The sequence below is a fragment of the Micrasema longulum genome, unplaced genomic scaffold (genome assembly GCF_059751315.1).
Source record: "Micrasema longulum isolate JH-2025_06_02 unplaced genomic scaffold, ASM5975131v1 h1tg001225l, whole genome shotgun sequence".
Taxonomy (NCBI): Eukaryota; Metazoa; Arthropoda; class Insecta; order Trichoptera; family Brachycentridae; genus Micrasema; species Micrasema longulum.
Genome location: NW_028278412.1, coordinates 231932 through 251344, shown reverse-complemented (window position 1 = coordinate 251344; position 19413 = coordinate 231932). Strand labels below are relative to the sequence as shown.

The 19413-nt window shown below is 41.9% G+C and overlaps 1 protein-coding gene across 2 annotated transcripts in view; it reads left to right on the top strand.

The window, feature by feature from the left end:
- Atg1 (serine/threonine-protein kinase unc-51-like protein Atg1) overlaps nucleotides 1–19413 on the top strand; it is a 103562-nt gene that overhangs the window by 53261 nt on the left and 30888 nt on the right. The gene's annotated exons all lie outside the window — the stretch shown is intronic.

The following is a 19413-nucleotide window of genomic DNA, read 5'->3' as shown; positions in this document are numbered from 1 at the left end:
TATAACATAACCATGATAAAATCTTATGTTCTAAATACAAAAATGACACAGTAAAGTTGAGAATAACTTGATAATAATAATTAAAAAAATAATACAACATTAGTATTTTTAAAAATCTAAGTTTTTTTAACAATAAAAATAAAACTTAAAAAAAAACATAAATTAACTAAATAATACCTTTATTTAGTGAAATCATCATCATCAGTTGGTTGGAAGAAGTTGCCATTTGGCAATAAATCCGCCAATGTACAATTTAAATTATGTCTAACATGTTAAATGAAGAAATAAAAAATCACGTATTCCAGGAAACAAAGTTAAATCAATATTACATTTAAAAATAAATCCATTATTTTCCTAATAAATAACGAGTGAGAATTCGTTTCAGTTCATGGACAGAATTTGTATTGAAAATATCGAATATTTGTTCTAATTCATTTCCATACCTAGCATGTATCCTAGGTATAGGTGAGTGCATTATGCAAATGCAATATAATTTAAAATTACATTTTATTTCGATTCCAACTGCAGTGGTGCTCCACTTCTGCTTTAGTTTATTTATAAAATACTGTCTATAGTTTAACCAAACAATTATAATATAAGTATATACTCGTATATCATAACGATAACTAATTAGGTTAATATTCTTATAAATAATTTATTATTTTTTAAGTATGTATTTAGAACATAAGTTTCACCTATCGTTTTCATAATAAAAGCTATAATTTTCATCTGAAATTGTGTAAAATGAAAATGTATATTATTTTGGTTTGCTTCAAGGCTGTTCTGATAACGTATCAGTGGCTTGCATAACAAATCGTTCTTCGCTAATTTGCTTGGAACTCGCTACAATTCATTATTTTTCTTCTCCGCGTGTAAGTCGCTATTACCCGTATGCAGAGACAAAATTTAAGGTGAGGAAAGTACATTCTAATTTCAAATGCAGAGAATAACCCGAAGGTGAAGACAATAGAATGTACTCTCCTCACAAGTACATTCTAATTTCAAATGCAGAGAATAACCCGAAGGTGAAGACAATAGAATGTACTCTCCTCACCTTAAGGTTTGTCTCTGCATACGGGTATATGTCTGCGATGCGACAAAAGAAAATATTCATACATGTTTAATAATGCATTTACAAAGTATTAATTTTATTTATTTAAATAAAATCACTAGCCACTGTTCTCAAATTGATGGTACAAAAAATTATTCGTTGGATTTGCGATTTGGTTTAACTTGTTTAGTTGATTTTTCAATCGGAAAATGTGTTTATCATAATTTATAATATAAAAAAGGAAATTATGATAAAGCAATCGAGTTTCAATACTCTCGTAAAAAATAAATATAATTTATTAAGAAACGTAAAGCTTACATCTTACATTACTACCCTTTTACAATAAATTACTACTAGGCGTAACCTAAAATATGTATTTTTTTAGGATGATTTTTTTATACCTAATTACATAGAATTAAGAAAAGTCCAGAAGCAGCGTAGAATCATATTGGAATACATCGGACTGTGTCCAAAAATCCCCCCACTTTCGCCGCGCGCATTCGTAAAGTCGTCGTGTAATGTTGCACGATGGGAAAAAATATAGTCATAATACAAATATAAGGTAAAAAAAAAGCAATCTGTTAATTTCTCTAAAATTTTATTGTGAACGCGGAAATATTGATTGACACAACGGAGAAGATATGTAAAGGGTCATTTAATAAGAGTAATTGAATTAATGAACTTTAAACTTAAATAGAAAACAAATTTTATTTTACATAAAACGGATATTTTTATATCATGTTAAATAATATTTAATGTTTTAAGGATAATGTCGGATAAATGTCCACCACGGCGTTGTTTAATCCGAGGTCCAATTTTCATTAGTTCTCTCATTAGATGTGCAAAGAAGGGTAAAAAAATACTACCCCGGCAACAATAACAAAATGTCTATTTTGTTTTCTTCGACAATCTGACAGATGGAAAAATAATTCAATTTTTAAGTAATGCATTTGCTACTTACACATACATTTGCTTAAATCTGATAGCATTCTGTTTCTTGAAGATCCCAGCAGTATTTTTACACTTTAAAATGACACAACGCGGCATAGTCGAATTCAAATCGGGAGTTGGGTACTGAGCGACGTCTACAAAGAAACTAATCGGTCAAAACGTAAAACTACTATTTTAAGAGTAGTTTATTCATCTTCTGTTTGATGCGCGAATGCGGTTTCTGGACTATTCTTAATTCTATGCCTAAACATTTTCGGCGTGTAATGCGGAATTCTCAAAACTTAGGCATTTCAGAAAGATTTACTGGTATTTTTCTATGCATATATTCGTAGTGCTGGCCATTAAAAAATGTAACAGTCAACACGAAACAACAGTATTCGTAAATATAAAGAAACTTATTGTTAATATCGCGTATAAATAATTTTAGTAAAATTAATTACGTTCGGCTGGATGTTTAATGTTATAAATCTAAAGGTAGATGTATTGATTTATTTGTAAAAAACTTAACCTTTTTTTTGCAAACTATCGTTATTTTTTAGTATGTACATTGAGAAAATGGCAAAATCAAATAGAAACAAACTATTTTATGATGCTAAGTAAAAAAAAAATATCGGTATATTGAAAGTTAAATAAAAATCTAATAAAACAGCAACAAAGAAAACTATGATATGTTACAACGTATTTTATGTCATAGAAATTCTGTCCAAGTAGCCGGTGACTGGCCCGATTTAATTCCACCGCAGTCAGAAATAGAGGTGATAAAAAAATAAATGATTTAAATAACCAAAACAAAATCATTTGGTTTTATAAAACACTCTTATTTTAAATAGTCACTTTTCCGCACGTTATTATTCTGAGCCAATTAAATTAAATGAATTATCTTTACATCAATCAGCAGAATTTTCTTAGCGAGAGCGCAGATCAAGGTTTTAGCAATTTTCCAACTCAGAGGTCCTCTATTAATTCATCCGAAGTGGTGGAGATTACATCACCAGACTCCGCCCCTCGCGTCTGCACGATCATAATACTCGTATTCTACGAGTAACTAGTTCGCCAAATTTCATCAGCTATCAACTCGCTGTATACTCAATACTTCCTAGTCACAGTCGCTGTTGTTTTTATTTGTTTTTTACCGATATGTTTATTGCGTGTTTAGTTAGCTGTTTGAAATAAGAATTTATCGTGACGTTTGTATGCCTACACACGATAAGGTAGCTGCGATATTATTCATTTAAGAGAAGGTGCGCGATACGGTTGGAATATAAATATTTAACCAAAGGATTTTTCAAATAAAAAATCAAATTCACACGTATTTTTTTGTTCCGTAGCATCGGGTGCAAACAAGGGAGAAAGGAAAGAGAGGAATAAGTATTAATTTACTCGTAATTTGGCTAAGGATTACAATTATAAATATATCAAATTTTCCAGTCTTCGATAATTTTTTGGCACGTTTTTGTGATTTTTTTTCAATCGGCATGTGTGCGTGAAAAGATGTATAAATACAGACAAAGCAAGGTGAAAGACATACTGATGAAGCGTTTGATTATTTCTGCCTACCCCTACGGGGAAACGGCGTGATGATTTATTTCGTGTTGTTTATTTTATGAAAACCAATGTCATTTCTATTATAAGCTCTGAGTTTAAAGTGATTTATTGAAGCCATAATAAGTTTGTAAATATGTAAGCTGTAAATTAATTTTTAAAAATTTAAAATACTCTTATTAAACAGTATCAGGAGATGACTAGATTGTACCTCAATAAATTATTGCGTAGCATCGATTGACACTTATTATATTATTATGCTACGCACCACAGGACCACGCATTTGTACATACACACATACTCGTACAGATATCAATCCACGCTCAATCCAATGGTATACGCATTTAGCCACACGTGTAGTCCCTAACAGGAGGGATAGATTGGTTCAGGAATAGATTTCACGTGTAGAACAGATGTTGATGATGCTTATTATTTAAAAATATCCTACACGGGTGAGGAGATGTGTTGTTATTGCGGAATTCCGGATTATTCCGGAGTACGAGTATAATGGACACGGTACTGGGTCACTACGCTAGTCGAGTCAATACACGTGCAACTGAAACTCAATTTCGGCAAGTGTCCCTCTTATATGAGAATGTAAAATAAATAAGCTTTATATATACTTATATTATCCAAAAACGTTTATGTGTATAGTGCATTCCCTTGAAAGTTGACAGTTGAAAATTCAAATATGCAGGAAGATCTGTGGGATAATACTTACTTATTCTTTTCTACTTCCTTACTGGCACCAAAAGCGTCGTACCGATCATCTTAAGTGATAAACAATTCATCACGCAATACATAAAAATTCAGAGGAACTGGCAGAGCAAGGACGAAAGCAGACACATGTGATCTCTTAGACGAACCTATGTGTAATACATGAATGGTGAAATCAGGCGATAATGCATATTTGAGACATGTATATTTGATAAGATTAAGAAAGGGTCTCTAAGATGGTTTGGTCACGTAGAACGAAAGGATGACGAAAGAATGGTAAAACATATGTGTATGAGGAGAATTACTAAATGAATGGTAACCTAGGACGAGGACGACCGAGAAAAACGTGGCATGATCAGATAAACCAAAATCTCAAGTCTGATCATGTCAAAAGCAGACATAACTTAATAAAAGACAGGCGCCGTGGAGCAGTTGGTTAGACGGCGAACTGTGAAACTCGCGTCGCGGGTTTGATTCCCGCCAGTTGCAAGAAAAAAATTCAAGAAAGATTTTTTTCTGGATTGGTCGGGGTGTTGTGGTGCATTTTTCATAACCTCCTTCCATATCCCCTTTTTCCCACCTGCTGACAAGCCTCTTAATAGAGGCTTAGCGGGTTAATCCTTAAGGGCATGTATGAAATAATGTATGAATATAAAAGAAGCTAGGAACGTATCTCAGGAGAGACGTGTGGGGCGGTCCATCCTATTTTCTCTACGGGAAATGGCGTGAGGCCTAGTAGTAGTAATAAAAATACAAAACTCTTGGTTTATCTCAATTAGTCGATTTTATACATAACTTTTTTAAAATTATAAGTCAACTTATGTTAAACCGGTACCGGTATGAAGGTAACAAAAACCTAAATAAGATATTGTTAGAAATTGAATATTACAACCAGAATTATCTTCTTAAAAAAAGGAGAATACATTTCTATAAAAAAAGGTTTTAGCCAAAATCTTTCAATAACTATTTTTTTATTAATTTAGTTTTACCGAAGGAATAGTTTTACCAAGAAATAAAGGAAAATGTCACAAAAATTGTTGTGATTTAAAATGTTTGTATTTCTTTTCAAAAACAATAAATTAAAAATTTGCTTCCCCTATCTTCATTTTCAATCTATTATCTTTAAATCATTTGATCAAATTTTACTTCAATAGTTAGTCTTTACATGAAAATCGTGGCCCCAAAATATAGTCTTAATTTGAAATGGCGTAATCTGCCGGTCGAAAAGTAATTATATTTTTGTTTTTATCTAATTTATGTTTTTCTCATTATTATTATTGCACGATTTTTAAAAAACGTTTGTTTTAAAATGGAAAAATCGTATGATTTCCTAATTTTCCTTGCGTTTTACCGGACTACAGCCTTAATGCATTGCATATACATGAGATTGCTGATACTTATTACCTCGTAATGTGATTTTTATTTTTGGCGACACAACAGGCCAGGAGGCCAAATCACTGTGATGAATTACAGCGCAGAACACCCAGGCTTGAAAAAATCACTTTTAATTTTTGTGTTCTCACCGGAAATCGAACCCGGAATCTTCCGTGTGTGAGTAGTGTCTTAGCCACACTACGGAGGCCGCCTGTGATTATATTACTATTATATACGTTTTAGATTATCGTCTAGTCATTTTTATAGTGGGTAATTATTATTTTAATATATGTTTTTTATGTTTATTTTTGTATGAACAGGTATTAGTGCGATGCTCTAGGTCTACAGCAAACTAAACGTAATTTATTGGTGCAAAAATCTGTCCAAAATGTACACAGTAGACAGTGCAAAAAACCGAGAACAACGACATGCGATAGTATTGCGGCAATATGCGTCAGTTTCAGACTAGTACGAGTAAACACGCTTTTTGAACCTTATTCTGTTACGACATAAATTCATAATATCGATGAATAGGGCTTTTCGAATTAAGTTCACAATAAAAAAATATATCCAAAAGTTTATCTGATGATTTAATGAATTCTCGTAATCATCTAAAAATAACATTCAATATATATTTAAAGAATTCTGAGTAGCGTTGCAAGATTGCCCTCAATTTCGCATCAAAAACATACCGTATCTATTCGAACTCAATAATCTTAGACATAGATTTATTCAATAAATTTATTTTTCAAAATCAAATAACTGTTTTCAATTCTGTATTCAATCCTAGATGAAAATAAATTTTAGAAATTAAGTAGTTGTCTTTTTGTTATTCAAATCTCCGAACCCAATTCTTCAATCGATATTTGTAAATTATGTATTTGATTTTCTCTCTTTTGTTTAATTATTATTTCGCAATTTTAGTAAAGGTGTCCCTTGCCGAGAGAAATATTTGACATAATTTTGAAACGTGCCCTCAATATACTAGTATATTAAACAAGAATTTACTTTTAACATTTATCTTATGAGCTACTACTACTACTACCATCACGCCATTTCCCCGTAGGGGTAGGCAGAGAAAATATGCCGCCAAACACGTATATCTTCTTCCACATTCATACATCTTGTCATACATGCCCCTCGGTTCTGTCTGCTTTTGACATTCCAGACTTAAGATTTTGGTTTATCTGATCATGCCACGTCTTCCTTGGTCGTCCTCGTCTCATGTTACCGTTCATTTTCGCCGTATATACTTATTTTACCATTCTTTCGTCGTCCGTTCGTTCTACGTGACCAAACCATCTCAGAGACCCTTTCTTAATCTTATCAATTATACTTGACTCAGATTTACACTCTCGCCTGATTATATATAAATAAAAACACTTCTTGCCCATTTGGGCTTATTCACTCATCAATCGGTGTGCTACCCATTTCCATTATCCACTTTTTATAGTGTGAATACTTTTTTTATTAATAAATATAGTTCCATAAAATGACACATCATGTTTTTTTTATTACAATCTTCTTTTATATATTTAATTAATCTAGACTAGCTCTTGTGCTTGGAGAGTGACTTACTTACTTATTGTCCTTATGGACAATAAAAGTAGGTTGTACACTTCGTCGTGTTGATTTTAAATATACTCATTGCACTCGTTTACATTTAACACCTCGACGTGCTTGTTTGTGCAATGTGTAGGTACTTAATATCGCTGCAATTATTATTATCGAGAGGTCAGATAGTCTGCTCCAACCGAGGCAATAAACTGTAGAAGATTTGACCCGCTGTCGGTTCATCAACCCTACCATGTGCAATGATTTTCGCTATATCGAGTGACCGACTTACAGCTAGCGCGATGCTCCCAACATCGACATTGGCAAATTTAGACCCGAGGGTATTTAAGGCTCGTTTGATTTTCAAAAGAACGTTTAGTGGCAATAATTTTGTTGTTATTGCGGGAATATCAACGGCCTCAGTGAACGGTCAACCAGATACCATGTTTACCACCGTAGAATAGGTTATATTTATATATTTACTTATTCCTCGATTCGACTGATAACAAGTAAATATTTAGCTTTCGTGTAAATGCGCACATATCGCACCCCCGTCAAGGGTTCCATAAGTTAAAAAACTGTTTTGAGTTAAGTATAAAATTTAATAGAATTTGGAATGTAGCATAGGTACTGTGCCAAACTGCTATTGCAATTTTAACTAAACAATTCATTGCAGTGGGCATAATGACACTAAACAGAGTGCACAATGGTACTCGAACATGATATTTATTTATAGTCATAACGTATTTATTTAGTGTTGTAACGTACGCGTTACCACGATGAAAGTTTCGCCGGTTCGTCACCCGCGTCTGCCGCAGTCAAGCTTCCCGGCGTAAGTGGGAAGCCGCCCTCCCAGACAGAGCCAAAGACAAAGTCGGAAGGTAGGAGCACAGCTGCGCCGACCGCAAGTCAACCTCAATAGCCCTGAAAAGGACTTTCCACCCGGTCCAAGTGGTGCAGAGAGGCGAAGGCAGTCAGCAGGCAGAGCGGAGCGAAGAGCGAAGTGCAGGAAGGCGAACAGGACGGAGAACGGAATAAAACACGTGTGAACTGTTCAGAGTTAGGAACTCAACTGATTTAATATCTCCAATTGACCGCCTTATAAAGCGGTGCGCGTCGGGCTCCGTGAGTCGGCCATCCCACCCGCGCCGGCTGCCTCGGAGTGGTGGGGGTAATCTTTCCCCGCCACTCGCTACATGCCGCCGGCCGCAGGTGGCGTAAATACGGGCGCTCAATGCCCGTACGGGCCATTTCGTCGGCAGCCGCGACGCGCGCAACATGACATTTACATAATATATTTTTGTACATTTTATTCATTTTAACCTAGCTATTTTTCCCCGGTAATACTGAGGCCAGGCTCGAAAGTGACCATTTTATCTTTATTGAGAGCCCAGCCATCAGTTCTATACATTTACCGGGGATCCTTTCTAATTAATGTATTATTTTAATTTATTCGATTTTACGCGTCCGGAACACTCCCCCCGTGCAGCTAGTCTGTACTATTTTCCTGCTGGGCGCGTTGTTCCTCTTCCTTCATTAGTACGGCGATCTTCACCGCTGGTCTGGTGTAGGTGCCGTTGGTGGTCCGCACCTCGACGACTCGTACTTGTCCGTCAGCTGCTGGTTCTGCACGGGTGACTCTGCCGCGAGGCCAAGAATTCCGCGGCAGATTTGGGTCCATGATGAGCGCGAGGTCCCCGACCTGTATTGGAGGCGCGGGCTCGCGCCATTTCTTCCTGTGCGCCAAGGTGGGAAGATACTCCTTCAGCCATCGGCGCCAAAACATGTCGGCCATTTTCTGGGCGATCCTCCATTGCTTATGAAGGCAGGCCCCTTCTTCCTTTTTGTTATAATATGCCAGAGTTGGCTGTGTATTGGCTGACCCGAGCAAGAAGTGGTTCGGGGTCAGCGGTGCTTCGTCGTTGGGCTTGGTTGACACATGCGTGAGCGGGTGATTGTTCACGGTGTACTCTGCTTCAGCCAATATGGTTTTGAGGGTCTCCTCTCTTGGAGCCTGCTCGTTGAGGGTTGCGTGGAGGGCTCGTTTTACAGATCTCACGAGTCTTTCCCACGCTCCCCCCATATGAGGTGATGAGGGCGGAATGAATTTCCACTCAATTTTGCGAACTGTAAGTTCGGCGAGCATTCTGGGGTCCGCCAGGAGCTCGTCTACGGCCTGTTTCAGCTCTTTGTCCGCTCCCCTGAAGTTGGTAGCGTTGTCCGAGTATAACGCGTGTGGGCAGCCTCTGCGGGCGGCCATCCTTCTTATGGCCATTATGGCGGAGTCGCTTTCGAGGGACGACGCTAGCTCCAGGTGGATCGCGCGTGTGGTGAGGCAGGTGAACAGTGCCCCATAGCGCTTTTCTTTTCTTCGGCCGTTGGTGATCATCATCGGCCCGAAGAAGTCAAGCCCGCAGTGCGTGAACGGCGGCGTCCTGAAGGCCAGTCGGGCCTCAGGCAGTTGCCCCATCAGCGGGGGTTGGGGCCGGCTGCGCAGCATTTTACACAGCGGGCACCATCGTGTTATCTTCCTCACAGCCCCGCGGAGTCGCAGCCAACACAGGACCGTGCTCGAGTCCGTCCAGAACACGGTTTGGGTGATGAGAGCTCGACTCTCTTTTTTTATGGTGGCGGCCATCCTTGCCGCTAGTAGCGCTGCCTGGAGTTCTAGTCTAGGCACTGACAGAGGCTTTAGGGGGGCCACCTTGCACTTCGCCATTGCGAAACTTGTGGTATCGGCCCCCACAAAGTATGCCACTGTGCAGCATGCCTGCTCTGACGCGTCGCAGAACACGTGCAGTGTCACGGGTTCTTTCTGCCCTTGCAGCGAGCATCTCGGTATTGTACAGCCGTTCGCTGCCAGCAGGTCGCGCCATTCCAACCACTTTTCGGCGTGGTCCGGTTGCAGCGGTTGGTCCCAACCTGTGTTTGTCCTCCAGATGGCTTGCAGCAATATCTTCGCCCGTATCGTGAGGCACGCAATGAAGCCTACTGGGTCGAAGATACTCATGGCGGCGCTCAACATGCCGCGCTTGGTGGGTCGCTCCGGGATGGCTGCACTTTCGGCTCCGTGCCGAAATATAAATAGGTCGCTCTTGGGATCCCATACGATCCCGAGGACCCGCTCCGTCATTACTTCTTCCCCTATGGTGACTGCTGTATTGGCCCGGTCGTCGGCCTTTACTTCTTCCAGGACATCTGGTTTGTTTGAAGCCCACCCGGTGAGCCGGAACCCGCCATTGCCGAGTACGAGGGTAACATCGCGTACCAGGCTTGCAGCTGTTTCTTCGCTGTCTGTGGCGTCTAGGTAGTCATCCATGTACATATTGTGCTCGATCGCCTCTGCTGCGGCGGGAAATTCTTTCGCGTGTGCTCGTGCGACTGTGTTTCGCACGAATTGCGCGCTGCTGGGTGAGCACTTCGCTCCAAACATCATGGACGCGAAGACAAACGTGTCGGGCTCCTGCCCGTCCTGCGTCCGCCATAGGAACCGCTGCGATTGCTGGTCGGCTTCCCGGATTCTTATCCGCAGGAACATCTCCCGTATGTCGGCCGCGATGGCTACTCGTCCCTCTCTGAAGCGGATCACGTTTCCGAGGAGGGATGAAAGCAGGTCAGGTCCCGTCAGTAGATGGTCGTTCAACGCCGTCCTCTGGAACTGGGCGGCGGCGTCGAACACGACCCTTATCTTGCCAGGCTTGTTGGGGTTTGTCACCGCGAAGTGGGGCAGGTACCATTTGCGCGAATGGTGGGCGTCTACCTCCTCGCGGCTTAGTTTGACGGCGTATCCCTTTTCAATGTAGTCCGCCATCTTGGCGCGATATGCGATCGCCAGTATCGGATCCTTCCGTAGTTTATTTTCCAGGGAGTGCAGCCGCTTCATGGCTGCTTGCCGGTTGCAGGGCAAAGAATCTCCGTCTTTCGCCCACAGTAAACCGGTCTCCCATCGTCCGGATGGTAGTTGTGTGGTTGAGCTGCTCATGAGCTCCGCCGCTCGCACATCTGCGGCGCGGCAACGTTCCAGGGTGGTTACACCTAGCGAGTCAACGGCGAAGCTCTTCTTTACCAGTTCCGCTAAGTCCCTTTCACCCTGGCCGTCTGGGGGTAATTCAAAGGCGGGGTGTACAGCCCCGCCGTAGGTGACGGCTCCTAGGGCCGTCTCGATGGTTAGCCGCCCGTCCTCTTGTAGGACTGGCGGGCCTGTAGATACCATTAGGGTGGCGTAATCAAGACCGATTAACATCTTCGGCTTGATGCCTGGCCCGTGTGTCTTGGTGCTCTTTCGGTTGCGGTGCGGCAGATCCATGACCCGCACCGTCTGTGCCTGGACACCAAATTCTTTGTTTCCTTTAACGAGGATTACGGATACACGCTGTGATTGTAGCGTGTCCGTGTTCCCACTGGCACCGATGAGTCTCAACTCCTCGCAGGCCCCGGTGGCGCCCACTGCACGGGCGACATCCTCCTCGAGGAGAGTTACCGATGAACCCTCGTCTAGTAGTGCGTGGATCTCCATTGACCCACGCGGGCCCTTCAAGGTTACTGGCACTACCTTGAAGGTCACTGGGACTTCCGTTCGCCTTGTCAATAAGACTTGCTCGTTCGGCGTACTGTCCACTCTCTCGCGGTGTAGTGACCGATGATGCCGCCCGTGGCACTCGTCGCACTTCGCCGCTTCACAGGTGGTCGTTTTGTGTCCCGGTTCTAGGCATCCGTAGCACACGAACTTGGCACGCACAATTGTCCACCTCTCCTCTACCGTTTTCCGGAGAAACTTCCGGCATTGTCCGAATGCGTGTCCACTCATGTCGCAGAACAGGCATTTTTTGTCCTGAGTGAGAAACACGTGCCTTTCTTGGGTACGCCTTTTCTCCACTCGGGCGGGTTCCGTGCTGATCCCGATGCAACCCGCATTCGGTATTGCACCGGTCAGTCTCGCTAGCCACAGTGCCAGATCCCTGGGGGTAGCTTTTCTCACGGTATCCGCTCGTGACATAATCCACATCATCCTCTCGACTCGTGGCAGCTTCTGAGTCATCTCGGACAGAAGCTTCGGGGAGGAGAGGTGGCTTCCATCGAGGCCCTCTACGGTCGATACGACGTTTCTTATCGCGACCGCGTAGTCCGTCAGGGCCTCCAGGGATGCGTTGTCGGCCAGTTTAGGGAGTTTTCTTATCCGCTCCAGTACTCTGTCCACGACGATCTCCGGGTGTCCAAAGGCGGCCTCTAACATCTTCACAATGTCCGGCACATTTCGGGGATCTACCAGCAAAGACGACACTGTGGCCTTGGCCCGTCCTGTGAGGGCTCGTTGCAGACGGAGAATGTTCTCCGCGTTTGTAAGGGAGCACATCTGTGTCGATTGATCAAATTGCGCCTTAAATATTCGCCATTCTAGCGGGTCGCCGGAGAATTGCGGTAGATCCCTAGCGCCGGTTTGCCTCGCCATGAACGTGTGCCACTCCGGCGGCTGTCTGTATTTCGTCACAGGCTCGCCGGTGGCACCCGGCGGCATGTATTCCGTGGGTAGCCCCTCTTGTACCCACGCGCTCACCGGGTCACGAAACTCGTAGCCCCCCAGTGGTATAGTACGTGCCGCTACGGGCTCGCCTGGCCCGGCGGCGTAGCGTACGTCGGCGTCCTCCCTTCGGCTGTGTGCAGGTGGCGCCTCATTGTCCCGATGCCGCTCATTGTAGCGGCCTTGTAAATGTGCGTTTGTCGCTCCGGCGTAGGCCGGCTCAGCGGCGTAGCGTGTGTTGGCGGGCTCCTTCATCCTGGAGTCCGTCTCTGCGACCGGGTGCCTCCGTGGCACCCCGTCTCTCACCCGGCCGCTGTCGTAGTGGCTCGGCGGAAATGTGTACGCCGCTCCGGTGTCCTCCGGATCAGCGGCGTAGCGTGTGTTGGCGGCCTCCTTCGTCCTGGAGTCCGCCTCTGCGACCGGGTGCCTCCGTGGCACCCCGTCTCTCACCCGGCCGCTGTCGTAGTGGCTCGGCGGAAGTGTGTACGCCGCTCCGGTGTCCTCCGGATCAGCGGCGTAGCGTGCGGTGGCGGCCTCCCTTGCTCTGAAGGCTGCTTCCGTGTCGGCGACAGGGCGCTTCCATGCGGCCCCGTCTCTCACCCGGCCGCTGTCGTAGTGGCTCGGTGGATGGATGTACGCCGCTCCGGTGTCCTCCGGATCAGCGGCGTAGCGTGTGGTGTGGCGTGCGGCGGCGGCCTCCCTTGTGCTGAAGGCTGCTTCCGCGTCGGTGACAGGGCGCTTCCAAGCGGCCCCGTCTCTCGCCCGGCTGCTGTCGTAGTGGCTCGGCTGCTGGATGTACGCCGCTCCGGTATCCTCCGGATCAGCGGCGTAGCGTGCGGCGTGGCGTGCGGCGGCAGCCTCCCTCGTACTGAGGGCTGCGTCGGTCCTAGACGCGTCTGACGTCAGCGGCAGCGGCTTGTGAGCCGGTTCCGACGTCCCGTGCGATGTGAGGTCCCTCTCGATGGTGGGCGTGAGGGGGGTTGCCATGTCTCGTCTGGCGTCCTCTCTCGCGTTGGCGGCCTTCAGCGCGGCGATGATCTCGTTGAGGCTGCTCACCTGCCTCTCGTGATGCGCCTCGCGTTCCTCCATCTGTCGGCGAAATGTCGCCGATGAGATGGACCGCTCCGAGGGTGCGGATCCCTCGTCCGAGTCCTTTTGTTCCTCCAGAAGTCCTTGATGAGGCTCCTCCTGGCAGTCGTGTGAAGGCCCTGGCTGGGGCTCCTCCTGATGTGCTCGTACAGACCCCGGTTGGGGCTCCTGAAGTTCCTCTTCGTGCTCCGTGCCGGCGTCTCGACGCGTTCCCGAACGCGTCGACACAGGCGATCTGTTGACCGGCATGCTGTAGGTGTGTTGTAGACTGGAGACCACTGGCGACGATCCTTAGCTCCGAAGGACCAAATGTAACGTACGCGTTACCACGATGAAAGTTTCGCCGGTTCGTCGCCCGCGTCTGCCGCAGTCAAGCTTCCCGGCGTAAGTGGGAAGCCGCCCTCCCAGACAGAGCCAAAGACAAAGTCGGAAGGTAGGAGCACAGCTGCGCCGACCGCAAGTCAACCTCAATAGCCCTGAAAAGGACTTTCCACCCGGTCCAAGTGGTGCAGAGAGGCGAAGGCAGTCAGCAGGCAGAGCGGAGCGAAGAGCGAAGTGCAGGAAGGCGAACAGGACGGAGAACGGAATAAAACACGTGTGAACTGTTCAGAGTTAGGAACTCAACTGATTTAATATCTCCAATTGACCGCCTTATAAAGCGGTGCGCGTCGGGCTCCGTGAGTCGGCCATCCCACCCGCGCCGGCTGCCTCGGAGTGGTGGGGGTAATCTTTCCCCGCCACTCGCTACATGCCGCCGGCCGCAGGTGGCGTAAATACGGGCGCTCAATGCCCGTACGGGCCATTTCGTCGGCAGCCGCGACGCGCGCAACATGACATTTACATAATATATTTTTGTACATTTTATTCATTTTAACCTAGCTATTTTTCCCCGGTAATACTGAGGCCAGGCTCGAAAGTGACCATTTTATCTTTATTGAGAGCCCAGCCATCAGTTCTATACATTTACCGGGGATCCTTTCTAATTAATGTATTATTTTAATTTATTCGATTTTACGCGTCCGGAACAAGTGTCAAAATCAACAAATAAAGGCATTTTTTAATAAATAATTTTGGTTATTGAATACATTATTTTATATCGATCTGTGGTCATAACTTGCCAATGCCAAAATCTTCTAAGTCATTTTTCTCAACTAGACGCATTTAAGCTTCTGAAACTCTAGACGAGAAGGGTGCGATTTGTGAATAATGTTGCCATTACTTTAATTTATCTTTAATTGATTCTCCGTAGCAACGATACTTATGCTGTCAAAAATCATTGGCCTCAAAATTTCGATATTTGTATATCAAATCAATAACAAACTTCGCATGTTTACGTGTGTTTCTCTGCCATATCCAAACATGATCGCGTTGCAATGCTCTTTGTGTTTGAGGTGTATGTTTACCTGCGCTTGATATTTATCAGCTCAGTCTTTTGTATTAGTTTACCAAATTGATTTGTTATTGAAGGTGTGTCGACAGTCGACATACATTTTCTACCTTCATAATTATTTCTCTATTGTTCGTTCAATCGCCTTAATGGCACAAAGAAATCGAATGTGAAAATTAAATCAGGTACAATTATTGTTTTTTTTTATCATTGCGTACTTTCTGATATTTTTCGTAATTAACGGATTTGGTCATAGCTGATTTGATTGCTATTTTATCAACTTAAATAATTATAAATTATTTGTTTAATTTTTAAATTTATTTTAACAGAGAGGGAAAACATTTTTGAGAAGGGAATATGGAAGTCTAGGCATTTACAGGGCTTATGACCTGTCATTGGCTGGTTTTAAGTGGCCACTTTACAAAATTTGTAACATTCACCATTCTCATATCCACATTTCCTCAGCTCTTCCATCTGTTGACTTTTGTGAAGGAAAAGAGCTGAAACCTTTATCACGTGGGTGAGATTCATCCGGCTGAACCAAATCACCTACTAGTTGTTTAATGTTTTTGGCAAATTTAATAAAAATATTTCAATTCTCGTGAACCGACTGATGACGGGCATATACTAGTTTTAAATATGAGTTGATAAATATTAAACGGCGTGCGCCAGTATGTTCACCCATTTTTTTTTTTACATTTGTTCTACAAAACATGTCCTCATTATTACAATGAAAACACTGTCAAAAAACTATTTCAATTCGGAAGCTCGTAGGTCCACATGGATATTGTGGTGGATTGTTGTGGATACTGGCGTTTGATATTTATCAACTCATATAATAACAATGATAATAATAGGTGCAACGCAATGGTAGTTTATTGATTTAGGATCTGTGACAGTTGTATAATTGTTTTGGCTGTATTTGCACATGAAATCAGGTCACACCTTATTATTTAACTACGCACTCATCTCAAATTCACCTTGCGACGAAAGCGTATGAAGATAATGACTCATTATGGCAATTTACTTGGAATATTGAACAACCAAACACAGCGAGAACTCGCTCCCCCTTAGGCTTGTCCTAGATACTGAACATATACACATAGTCATAATAAATAATATGTAATTACGAGACCGTTTCACCTGGATTTAAAGAAATAATAGGTTTTAGAAGTTTAGACCGCGCCGCGCCGATCCAAACTGTTCTATTAAATCATTAATAGTTGATAAAATATTAAACTACAAAGTAGATACTAACCTCCTAAATAAAATACAAATAAATGCAGGATTGAGAACACTCAGACATCGGCAAATATTAAAACTACCTTTGTTTTCAAATAATGCTACATACCACACACCTATGACCCGCATGTGTCGGGAATATAATATATACTGCCGAAACAATAAATTTGACATTTTTCATGATACTCTCTCAACTTTTGCGAATAATCTCTTAGGAATAAATCTTATTTAATAAGTTCACACGTACAACTTATTTTTTATTGCATTGTATCCTGTATAAAAAAATATAAAAAAATATGTATTGTAACTTAATATCCTGTATATCTATCTATTTTGTGTAATTCTATAATTGAAGATATATATGCATGTAAAATTGTATCGACGAATGCTTTCAAATTGTATGTTTTCTAGGATGTATCTTTGTTGAATTACCTATTAAAATAAAATAAAGTAAAATAAATAAATAAATTATTACCCGATTACCATAATTATTACTACGTATTTATTTTCTTCATCCATGCATTGGAAATATGATCCGTTCGGATTATTTGTTTTACAGTAATGTGTTAATAATGAATAATTCACCTTTTTTTGGACGTGCTAGAATACATTATATTCGTGTATTAATAATATGTAGCTTAATGTTTAGCCAGACCCATGGGTGAAGCCGCACATCCCTCCTTTGTAACGAGTCAGTTACACTACTTTTGAGCCATTTTATTGCAGTTGTCTATCAAGCTCCGTTCACTTGCACCGCACCGGTGTGAAACTGAATGAACAAATCCACAACAGTATTTACTTGTCCCGCCAAGTGTAAATACTGTTACTCCACAGCTAACAATGTAATTACACGTGTTTATCTGGACGTGATTGCTCCTATTGCACGATATGTCCACGCTTCATTTGCCGTATGCATGCATCACTAAGATAATGCAACTATGTATATCACTATCCGATATATAATCCTAAAAGCGGAACGAGCAAAACTAAAATCAGATTTTCCAATCACCCGTCCTACCCATAAACCATTTAATTGCATTAAATGTTATTACCTGGTCTTCTCTGCTGTAAAGCTGGTTTACTTTCGTTCTCTTGTATCGAATGTCGCTCTTTTAGGCTCCGAGGTTCAAGGCCGATAAATGAATATTTATAGATTCACAGAATCTCTTCGATGTGATTGGTTTCGGTGCCAGTATAGAGTTGATCAAGATTGCCGTCTCCTTCGTCGCGTTTGGCGCGGGCCCGTCGCGGCACTATATTCCTCTATGGCGTTCTACAGACCGCGTCAGGAAACTGGTATCTCGACAAAAGTAAACTAATGCCGGCATTTTCAATGTCAACTGCAAGCCGATACCCGTCCTAGTTCTTCATTATCACACTGTAATTGCATAGCACTAAACAATAAGTAGATCCCCATCTATGTATTGTGCCGGTACAGATTAGTGAACACGAGGCTACCACGCTTCCATCCACATTTTTGCAAAATGGTGGACTTTGCACTCTTCTATAAGACATCCAGACAAGAGGTGCTTTGTATCAGTATTTATAGGATGATATGTCATTCAACCCGGACGTACTATTCACGTGGCTCTTTCATTATGATCCCATTTGTCAGGGAAATTCGTATTAGCTTGGCCACTAACTTAACTACTAAACTACCCGCGCGCTACTAAGCTTCACTTTTCGGTCTTCTTCGATTTCGTAACTCTGCCCTTTGCCCGTTTCATTTTTATGTACTCCTAGTAAAAAAGTTCAAGCTTTACTTCGGGATTACTTTTTTTTTCCCCTAGAATGTTACAACTTCTCAGTACCTGACTCCCGCTTTAAATATTTCATTAAATGAAACAACTTTGTTTTTAACCACTTTTTTTTTCCACCGACAGGTTTCAAAGCTAAACTAGCTTCTTTCTCAAGGTATACTTAACGTATCCATCTCACATTACCATCCTTTCGAGACAAAAAGACTTAATTTATTTATTTCATTGGCAGCATACTCATGAAATAAAATAGGAAAGAATTCATTAGTTAAGTATTCCTCGAGAAAGAAGCTTGTTTGGCTTTGAAACCGGTCGGTAGAAAAACAAAATTAGTGGTTGAAAACAAAGTTGTTTTATTTATTTTATTATAAAAAACATTGATTCCAAATCAATGTTGCGCATAGTTGATATGAAGTATGATTTCATTCCCGATTGTTGATCTCATCTGTTCTTGGCTACCCAGAATAGATTATATCGTTATATAATTTAGATTGTATTTTTTTTATATTTATTATTTGAAAAAACCCGTTATGGTTTTATAAGAAATATTATAAGGTCTAATCATGTTGTGTTTAGTCTGGTTAGTGTAGTCATCAAGTGCTTTTTCAGATTGATTTAAAAAAAAACTCTAATATTTTTTTTTTCAAGTAGTAAGGTAAGTCATTGTAATGTTTAAGTCCATTGTATAGTATGTTTGACTGTCCAACGGTTTATCTTTGCTTTTTTAGTGTGGTAGTGTTGATGTTGTCCGGTATTATATTTGTTTATGTCAGCATTTTTGGATAATCTTATGTCATCGTCTTGCATGTTTCCCAATGCAATTTTGCGTACAATTATCGTCTCAATGTTTGCAAGTATTTAATGTCTAAATTGTGTTTTATTTTATTTCGGTAATAATCAAAATAATTGGTATTGTGAATATTCCTTAAAATTAAAGCACGGCTTTTATTTAGTTAGACACTCATTTCCTGACATTTTTTCATGTTTCAATGAATGTTCGTATATTTCGCGGTCTGGTCTAGAAACTCGTCGATAGCTACTTAAATATGTATGGTGTTAATAATATTATTTTTTTTATAACTTACTTATACGAGTCTTTTATTATTAATGTATTTCTTACCTGGCTAAAAATTATATTGAATACTCTCACTAGAATGCTTCTCATACACCACAGACTGCTAAAGTGATTTACTGGGTTACGTAACCGTTGATTGTCTGAATTATATTCATT